The sequence below is a fragment of the Vulpes lagopus genome, chromosome 4 (assembly GCF_018345385.1).
Source record: "Vulpes lagopus strain Blue_001 chromosome 4, ASM1834538v1, whole genome shotgun sequence".
Classification (NCBI taxonomy): Eukaryota; Metazoa; Chordata; class Mammalia; order Carnivora; family Canidae; genus Vulpes; species Vulpes lagopus.
In genome coordinates this window covers 16,321,945-16,331,502 of record NC_054827.1, presented here as the reverse complement: position 1 = coordinate 16,331,502, position 9,558 = coordinate 16,321,945, and the positions used below count along the sequence as shown (strand labels likewise).

At 35.2% G+C, this 9,558-nt stretch overlaps 1 non-coding gene across 1 annotated transcript; it reads left to right on the top strand.

Moving 5' to 3' along the window:
• The first annotated feature begins 957 nt into the window (after window positions 1–957).
• LOC121490290 lies at window positions 958–1,083 on the top strand. Its single transcript, XR_005987610.1, has one exon. It is a non-coding gene; the product is annotated as a U6atac minor spliceosomal RNA (small nuclear RNA).
• Window positions 1,084–9,558: the final 8,475 nt, after the last annotated feature.

Sequence of the window (9,558 nt, the reverse complement as noted above, 5' to 3'; positions counted from 1 at the left end):
AAGATTGATTGAAATTATAAGCTACTTGTAACCTGGATGAAGTGGATAATCTTTAATCATTCTTTAGAAAATCCTCTTAATAGTTTAACCTCTGGGGAATGTCACAAAATGGCGTATCTGATTGTTTTGAAGAAATATCACTATAACAATTCCTAATGATGGCTATGCACTTTTTTTTAAAGATATTTATTTATTTATTTATTTATGACTATGTTTATTTACTCATGAGAGACACAGAGACAGAGAGAGAGGCAGAGACACAGGCAGAGGGAGAAGCAGGCTCCATGCAGGGATCACTCCCTGGACTGAAGGCGGCGCTAAACCACTGAGCCACCTGGGCTGCCCTAGGCACTTTTTTTTTTAGAGGTCTTGATTCCATAAAACATGTTTTTTTCTTTTCTTTTCAAGTGTCATTCTGTGCAATTTTGTTCTATATTTTTATATAACTTATTTTCTAGCCTGTAAGGAACACATTAGGGGAGGTGAGGATGCATTTTATAAATTAGTTCATTAGAAGTAGTTTTGAAAAAAAGTCAGCTTCTCTAGGACATTTTAAACTATTTGCCTGTCTTTCTTCACAAGATGATTCTTCAGAAACACATTTAGTGCACACAGAGGTGGGGAAGTTGCATAACCCTGGGACTTCCATTCATATCAAGGAGAATTGCTCTGAAATGACACAGCCTGCTTTACCTCCCAAGGTACACATAGAAAGGCTTAAAATGAGAGATGTTAAACTTAATACTTTACCCTCAAATCTTAGCCTGAAGTGTGACAAATTAAGGGATCTCACAGTATATTGAGATTGGCTTCATAGCCCTGCTGTCCATCTTGCATACTTCTGACTTAAAATTAAATACTTTTCAAAACACAGTGTTGTCTTTCCAGACATGGAAAAAAATCAACCCCTTGTTCCTTTCTAATTTATGGTTAATGAGTTAAAATATAACCTATTGAGTGTTGTATGAAAGGAGAGAAGGTTAGCACTCGCCTTGACAGGAATGGAAGAGGCCCCCGGGCCTGACAACACTCATATGGTTAAGGCACTGCCACCTACTTTGTGGCATCTAACCAACATTCTTGTACCAAAATATTGGGATCATTCCCTGTATATTTTTGGACCACAATGCTTTGAAACTGGAAATTAATCACAAGAGGAAATTTGGAAAGAATTCAAGTACATGTAGGTTATAATTCAAACATATGACCCATCCTCCTAAGGAACGAATGGGTCAGCTAGTACGTTAAAGAAAAATTAAAAAAAAAATACATGGAAACAAATTAAAATGAAAATAAGACTGTTCAAAACTTTTGGGATGCAGCAAGTGCAGTCCTAAGAGACAAGTATATAGCAATACAGGCCTTCTCAAGAAACAAGAAAAATCTCAAATACACAGCCTAACCTTACACCTAGAGGAGCTGGAAAAAGAACAGCAAATAAAGCCTAAACCCAGCAGGAGATGAGAATTAATAAAGATTAGAGCAGGAATCAATGAAATAGAAACCAAAAGAATAGTACAATAGATCAACAAAACTAAGAGCTCGTTCTTTCAAAGAATTAATAAGATTGATAAACCCCTAGGCAGATTTGTCAGAATGAAAAGAGAAAGGACCCAAATAAATAAGATCATAAATGAAAGAGGAGATATCACAACCAACACAGAAGAAATACAAACAATTTTAAGAAAATATTATGAGTAACTATATGCCAACAAATTAGGCAATCTGGAAGAAATGGATGCATTCCTAGAGACCTATAAACTACCAAAACTGAAAGAGGAAGAAATAGAAAACCGGAATAGACTCATAACTAGCAAGGAAATTGAAGCAGTCATCAAAAATCTCCCAACAAACAAGAGTCCAGGGCCAAATGTCCTCCCAGTGGAATTCCACCAAACATTTAAGGAAGAATTAATATCTATTTTCCTGAAGCTGTTTCAAAAAAAAAAAAAATAGAAATGGAAGGAAAACTTCCAAAGTCATTTTATGAGACCAGCATTACCTTGATCCCAAAAATCAGACAAAGATCCGACCAATAAGGAGAATTACAGACCAATATCCCTGATGAACATGGATGCCAAAATTCTCATGAAAATGCTAGCCAATAGTCCATTGAGAGGATTATCCACCAAGACCAAGTGGGATTTATTTCTGGGCTTCAAGCATGGTTCAACATCTGTAAATCAATCAATGTGATATACCATGTTAATAAAAGAAAGGACAAGAACCATATGCTTCTCTCAATGGATGCAGAAAAAGCATTTGACAAAGTACAGTATCCTTTCTTGATTAAAACTCTTCAGAGTGTAGGGATAGGGATCCCTGGGTGGCGCAGGGGTTTGGCGCCTGCCTTTGGCCCAGGGCGCCATTCTGGAGACCCGGGATCGAATCCCACGTCAGGCTCCCGGTGCATGGAGCCTGCTTCTCCCTCTGCCTGTGTCTCTGCCTCTCTCTCTCACTGTGTTCCTATCATAAATAAATAAAAATTAAAAAAAAAAAAACTCTTCAGAGTGTAGGGATAGAGGGAAAATACCTCAATATCATAAAAGCCATATATGGAAAGCCCACAATGAACATCATTCTCAATGAAGAAAAACTGAGAGCTTTTCCCCTAAGGTCTGGAACATGGCAGCATGTTCCCTCTCACCATTGTTGTTCAACATAGTACTGGATGTCCTGGCCTCAGTTATCAAACAACAAAGAGATATAAAAGGCATCCAAATCAACAAAGAAAAAGTCAAACTTTCACTTTTTGCAGATGACTTGATTCTCTATGTAGAAAACCCAAAAGACTCCACCCAAAACTGCTAGAACTCATATAGGATTTCAGCTAAGTGTCAGGGATATAAAACCACTGCACACAAATCAGTTGTGTTTCTGTAAACTAACAATGGACAGAAGAAAGAGAAATCAAGGACATGATCCCATGTATAATTGCACCAAAAAACCCCATAAGATACCTGGGAATAGACCTAACCAAAGAGGCAAAGGATCTGTACTCAGATAACTATAGAGAGAAATTATGAAACTCATGATAGAAATTGAGGAAGACAAAAGGAAATAAAAAAACATTCTATGCTCATGGATTGGAAGAAAAAATATTGTTAAGATGTCTATGCTACCTAGAGCAATCTATATATTCAATGCAATCCTTATTTAAATACCATCAACTTATTTCACAGAGATGGAACAAATGATCCTAAAATTTGAATGGCACCAAAAAAGATCCCAAATAGCCAAAGGAATATTGAAAAAGAAAACCAAAACTGGTGGTATCACAATTCCATACTTCAAGATCTATTACAAAGCTGTAATCATCAAGACAGTATGGTACTGGCACAAAAACAGACACTAGATCAACGGAAGATAAAATGAAGATGAAGAATGGACTCTTGACTCTATGGTCAGCTAATCTTTGACTAAACAGGAAAGAAAAAAAATAAACAGGAAAGAATATTCAGTGGAAAGAAGACAGTCTCTTCCACAAATAGTGTTGGGGAAAATTTGAACAGCCACATGCAGAAGAATGAAATTGGATCATTTTCTTATAGCATATACAAAAATAGACTCAAAATGGATGAAAGGCCTAAATGTGAGACAGGAATCCATAAAAAGCCTACAGGAGAACAGAGGCAGCCTTTGTGACCTTAGTGGCAGCAACTTTTTGCTACATACATCTTCAAAGGCAAGGGAAACAAAAACAAAAATGAGCTATTGGGACTTCATCAAGATAAAAAGCTTTTGCACAGCAGAGGAAACAGTCAATAGAACCAAAAAACAATCCACAGAATGGGAGAAGATTTTTGCAAATGTTTTACCAGGTAAAAGGCTAGTATCCAAAATCTATAAAGAACTTACCAAACTCAACACCCAAAGAACAAATATTGCAATCAAGAAATGGGAAGAAGACATGAACAGACATTTCTCCAAAGAAGACATAAAAATGGCCACCAGTTACTGACATGAAAAAAAAAATGCTCAACATCACTTGGCATCAGGGAAATACAAATCAAAATAACCATGAGATACCACCTCACACCAGTTAGAATGGTTGAAATTAACAAGTCGGGAATCAATAGATGTTGGCAAGGATGTGGTGAAAGGGGACCTTTCTTACACTGTTGTGGGAATTCAAATTGGTTCAGCCATTCTGGAACACAGTATGGAGGTTCCTCCAAAAGTTGAAAATAGAGCTATCCAATGACCCAGTAACTGTACTACTGGATATTTACCCCAAATATACAACTATAGTGATCTGAAGGGGCACCTGCACTTCAATGTTAATAGCAGCAATCCACAATAGCCAAATTATGGAAAAGCCCAGATGTATATCAGCAAAAGAATGGATATAGGTATGGTATATACATATATACAATGGACCATTATTCAGCCATGAAAAAGAATCTTGACATTTGCAACAACATGGATGGAACTAGAGGATGTTATGCTAAGCAAAATAAGTCAATCAGAGAAAGGCAATTATCATATGACCTCATTCATTTGTGGAATTTAAGAAACAAAACAGAGGATCAGATGGGAAGACAGGAAAAAATAAAATAAGATGAAATCAGAGAGGAAGACAAATCATAAGTGACTGAATCATAGGAGACAAACTGAGGGTTGCTGGAGGAGAGGGGGGTGAGGACACAGAGTCAGTGGGTGATGGGCATTGATGTAATTATCACTGGGATTATATGACTAATGATTCACTAACCTCTACCTCTGAAACTAATAATACATTATATGCTAATTAATTGATTTTAAATAAAAGATAATGCAGAATAAAATGAAATATCAACTATTGAGCTTACTATGTGTTCCTAACATTTAGTAAGGCAAAAAGAAACCAATGCAAGTTTCTGATTCAAAGTTGAATTTGCGATGCACATCTAGAGTTCAAATAAAGACAAAGAAGGGGGATTTGATAAGGAAATAAAACAACTTTGATATCCTACAACAATTCCATCTTTCATTAAGAAAAGTTTCATATATGAAAAAGAAAAGTTTCATATAAAATATATTTAACTTTAGCATAAAATATTAAAAATGCATATGATAGCTAGCACCTCAGTTACTTGACATTTAAACTTCGACAAGTGTCCTTAATGCAGAATAGACATAGCTTGGACATAAATTAAAGAGTACTTTGAAAATAAGTGAAAATTATTCCGCAAATATCTGTGCCTTATTTATTTAAAAATTCATATATGTATTTATCACTTTTTTTTTTACTAATTAGATTGCTAGTGATATGGCAGGTCTTGAGTACACAATAATGAATAAATAAAAATTTTATAGAGAACTTCATAGAACTTCCCACAGGTTCTCAGAAAAGAGCATATTGATTTTTATTTTTTTTTAAGTTCATGTAATTGATTTAACAACATGATTTCCCCAGCTGCTATTTAGTAGACTACAGTGAATGGTAAATTTAACACAGGATACTATGAATGGACAAAATGCTGGAATTGACATATAAAACATCAGTCTGGGGTCACTTCATATAGGGACAATATTTATTCATTTAGCCATCAATTGTCCTAATTGCATATTTTAGGAAAATACATTTACCATTATACTTAAAGGCAAAGATCTAATATAAGCATAGCATTATGAAATATTATGAAAATTTTACCACTCAATATTTTACTTTTGTTGTCCAAATCCCAAATTTTATGAAATTTGTAATTTTAGCTGTAGAGAAAAAATTATCAGATTTCCTGCTTCTGTGATTTAAAATGTCTCATGAATATTAATATATTTTGTTTGCTTCCCTTTGACCTTTTCTTAATACTGATTATTATTTTTGGTTTTTTATTTTTATTTTTTTTAAAGATTTATTTATTTATTTACTCAGAGAGACAGAGAGAGAGAGAGAGAGAGAGAGAGAGAGAGAGAGACACAGGCAGAGGGAGAAGCGGGCTCCATGCAGGAAGCCTGATGCGGGACTTGATCCTAGGTCCCCAGGATCACACCCCGGGCTGCAGGCGGCGCTAAACCGCTGCGCCACCGGGGTGCTCTGTTTTTGTTTTTAGATTAAAGCCCAAAGAAATGAAAATTTTGTAATGTTTTGGTTTGCTTAATCATAAATTATATACTGTTTTATAGATCATCATTTCCATTTTTTCTCTGTTTAATGTTTGTTTTTTTATTTATAAAATATAACATTTGCTACTTTTTCAGAATTTCAAGTTGAATTCTTTGTGTATAATTATTTTTATACTGTCCCTTCTCCAGATTCCTTAATGTTGTTCTCAGGACCCAAACGACTCTCAATAAATGATTGTTTACTAAGTGCAAGTTAATCAAGAGTAGGCCTTTTGAAAATGAAATAAGGGTCCCACAAAAAGAAACCAATACATAAATGCTGAGTACAGAAGAAATCTCTGAAATGTGAAAATGTGACACAGCAGGTGTTTTTACCTTCTGACCTTGAATGATTCCAGTCACTGGAATTAACAGGTTGGGTTTTGCTGAGCACAATGCAATTTCTGTGACAACTTTTTACATAGGGCCAAAGAGCAAACTAAAAAGCAGAAAGTGACTTTGTGGGATTTTCTGAGCAGTACAAAGACACCATTGAATTGTTTCTCTTTGTACAGTATAGGAAATGTTTAGCTCCATTGTGACTCACAGAATAGACTTTTTAATTGTTCACTCAGCAATAGAGGGTATGTGGCACACATTTCTAGTGCTTCTTGCTTTATTTTCAGAGATGCTACTTGAGTATCTAGCCATAATTTCAGCTTCAAATTGAAGAAGAGATTATTTAAATTTTTGGAAGTGCAGTACAAATAGGCTTCCCTTTGCATATTAACATTTCCAGGTACCTAGTGAAAAGAGATGTGTTTATTTAGATTTATTACTTCAGTCTACAGGGTCATATTTTACACAAGTTAATATTTAATTCCGTGCTAGCTTTTGTATATGAGAAGAGTGAAAATTAGTGAGGGAGCAAAGATTCATATAAAACAGTATTACTATGATGTGCAGGAGGGTGCAATTAGATCTCCAATTTATGTGGAGGAAAAGTGAATGCATCAGAAGCTCAAAGAAGACCCTGTACAAGGTATGGAGTAGTCAGCAAGATTTCTATGGAGTGTTGAGTCTAGAAGTAGATGTGAATGGATGGGCATAGTTGGCTAGGTGGAGGGAAGAGACAGGGAAACAATTTGTCCATGCATAAGGCGTGGAATTTAGTTTGGTCGAGGTCTTGGGGGTCACTTAGTCCAACCTTCTAAGTGGTACATGAACTCCCTTCACTTCTATGATCATTGTGTTCAGTTGTTTTAGCTTGAGAATGACCTTTAGAGCCTCCCTTCAAGTCCAATCAGTCAAAAAGTGCCACTGATTTCTCTTTCAAAATGTCATTCCTATTTAGCCTTTCTTTTCCACTCTGGTGTGGCCACTGCGGTTGTAACTCTTTTCTTATGCTTGGTTTATTCCAAGAGCTTCCCAACATGTCTTGCCTCTAGTACATCCCACCTCAAATTTATCCTGCACTCTAGCATGCACATCCGATAAATATTCTTAAAATGACTCTTTTCACCATATCATCAACCACAGTTTATAGAATTGTCTTAAAAGCCTAGGCTGTCATTTGGGGCTCTCATCATGCTGCAAAACTGTAATTTTTCTCTCACCTTCCCCACCCCCATAGGAGGAGCCTTCCTTAGCAAGGCTAATCTATATTTTTCTGTACACATGCCATACCCATTCCAGACTTGCTGATTTTCCTCATGCTATGAATGCATTCCTGAAACACACTCTCATTTTTCTTTGTCATGCTAAATTGTATTCATTTGTGAAGCTACAATTCTTTCCTCCATGAAATCATCCAAGACCAGGTCAGTGGTAGTAAATCTCACTTCCCTGAAGTCCTACAATCTATTTCATTGACTTGTAGGGTATTTATATGTATTATACTGACTTAATCATTTTTTTAATATTCACCTATCCTGACTCTATATAATCTTGTCCATGATACTGGATATCATAATATTTGTTTGGCTAGTGCACAATGTCTAACTGAACACTGTACATAGTTAAATACTTATTATGTTAATTGAGTAAAAAATAGATTAGTTCTTCTGAGGTGGGCCAAAATTTGGAGAACTTTGGAAATTTCTTTTCATTACCAATACATGAACAAGTAGAAGTCAGTGCTTTCTGAATTTTGACTTTAGAATTCATAGACTAACATCTAAACCCCCAAATCCAAATCTACACAAAATGCTTAATCATTCATAATTTGAAATTTTTATACAGTCAGCCAGAAATGGGACTAAGAACTTTAATCCATAGCATTAAAAACAAACACAAATTATGGATTATTACCATAGTTCTCCTTTTCCCAATGTGTTTTTCTTTCCAATAGGTTTTTATATGACCTCTAAGAACAGGAGAGGATCTTAACAAAAGTACCATTTTTTTCCCTTTTGACACAGTCATTTTTGGGTATGAGCATGCAATAGGTTGGGTTTCCTTACTATCTGAGGCTATTTCTATAATCAATTCATTTATTTACTCATTCAACAATTATAGAGTATCTATTATGGTATCTATTACAGCCTATGGTCTATGAAAGGGATGGAGGTAGAAGAGAAATAATACAGACAAGATTCTTGTTCTTGTGGAACTTAACATATGTAAGTGATATTTAATCACATATGCTGTCGGTCATCATGATAACTCATTCATTATACTTTTAAATATAAAATCCACTGCTGGGACACCTGAGTGGCTTAGTGGTTAAGTGCCCGCCTTAGGCCCAGCGCGTGATCCTGGAGTTCCAGAATCGAGTCCCACATCAGGCTCCCTACATGGAGTCGGCTTCTCTCTCTGCCTATGTCTCTGCGTCTCTCTCTCTGTCTCTCATGAATAAATAAAATCTTAAAAAAAATCCACTGCTTTTTGTCTATTTAATGATAATATCTAACATATTTTGTGTAGAATGGACTAACAATCATAATTATAATTTGCGAAACAGTTACTCCCCAAAAATAAAATAATGTAATGTTTGTTTTCAGTAGGGATTAATTTGTATACTTCCCCTTTCTTTTTAACTCTTATCAGTGTATATTCAAACATCAGAGTACTTGAAAGAATCTAAGATGTTCAAGACCAGACCATATGAATATTGCTATTTACCTTAGGCAAATGTACTCCCCACCATTTATTGAACCGATTTGAAGTATTTTTAAGTATATGTGCATTATGTGTCCAAATAGATTGTATGTTTATATATTACAAACAGTATTCTTTCACACATTTACGTTCAGGTCTATGTCAATTCTTCCTTTCTCTTTTGGCCTATCCATCTTTTTATGAAACCATGTAGGCCCAACTCAAGTTCAAGTGTTTCTGTGAAACCTTTCTGATGTTCCTAGTACCAAAAACTGGAATAGAGAAACCACATTTCTATGTGTTGTTTTGTTCATTAATTGTTTCATGGTTATATCATTTTTACCCAATCAATCTAAAGGACTTTTGTGGAAAGAGATGTTTTTAACTCGTTAGTTAAAAAAAAAAAATTCCTCATTACCTACACATAATATT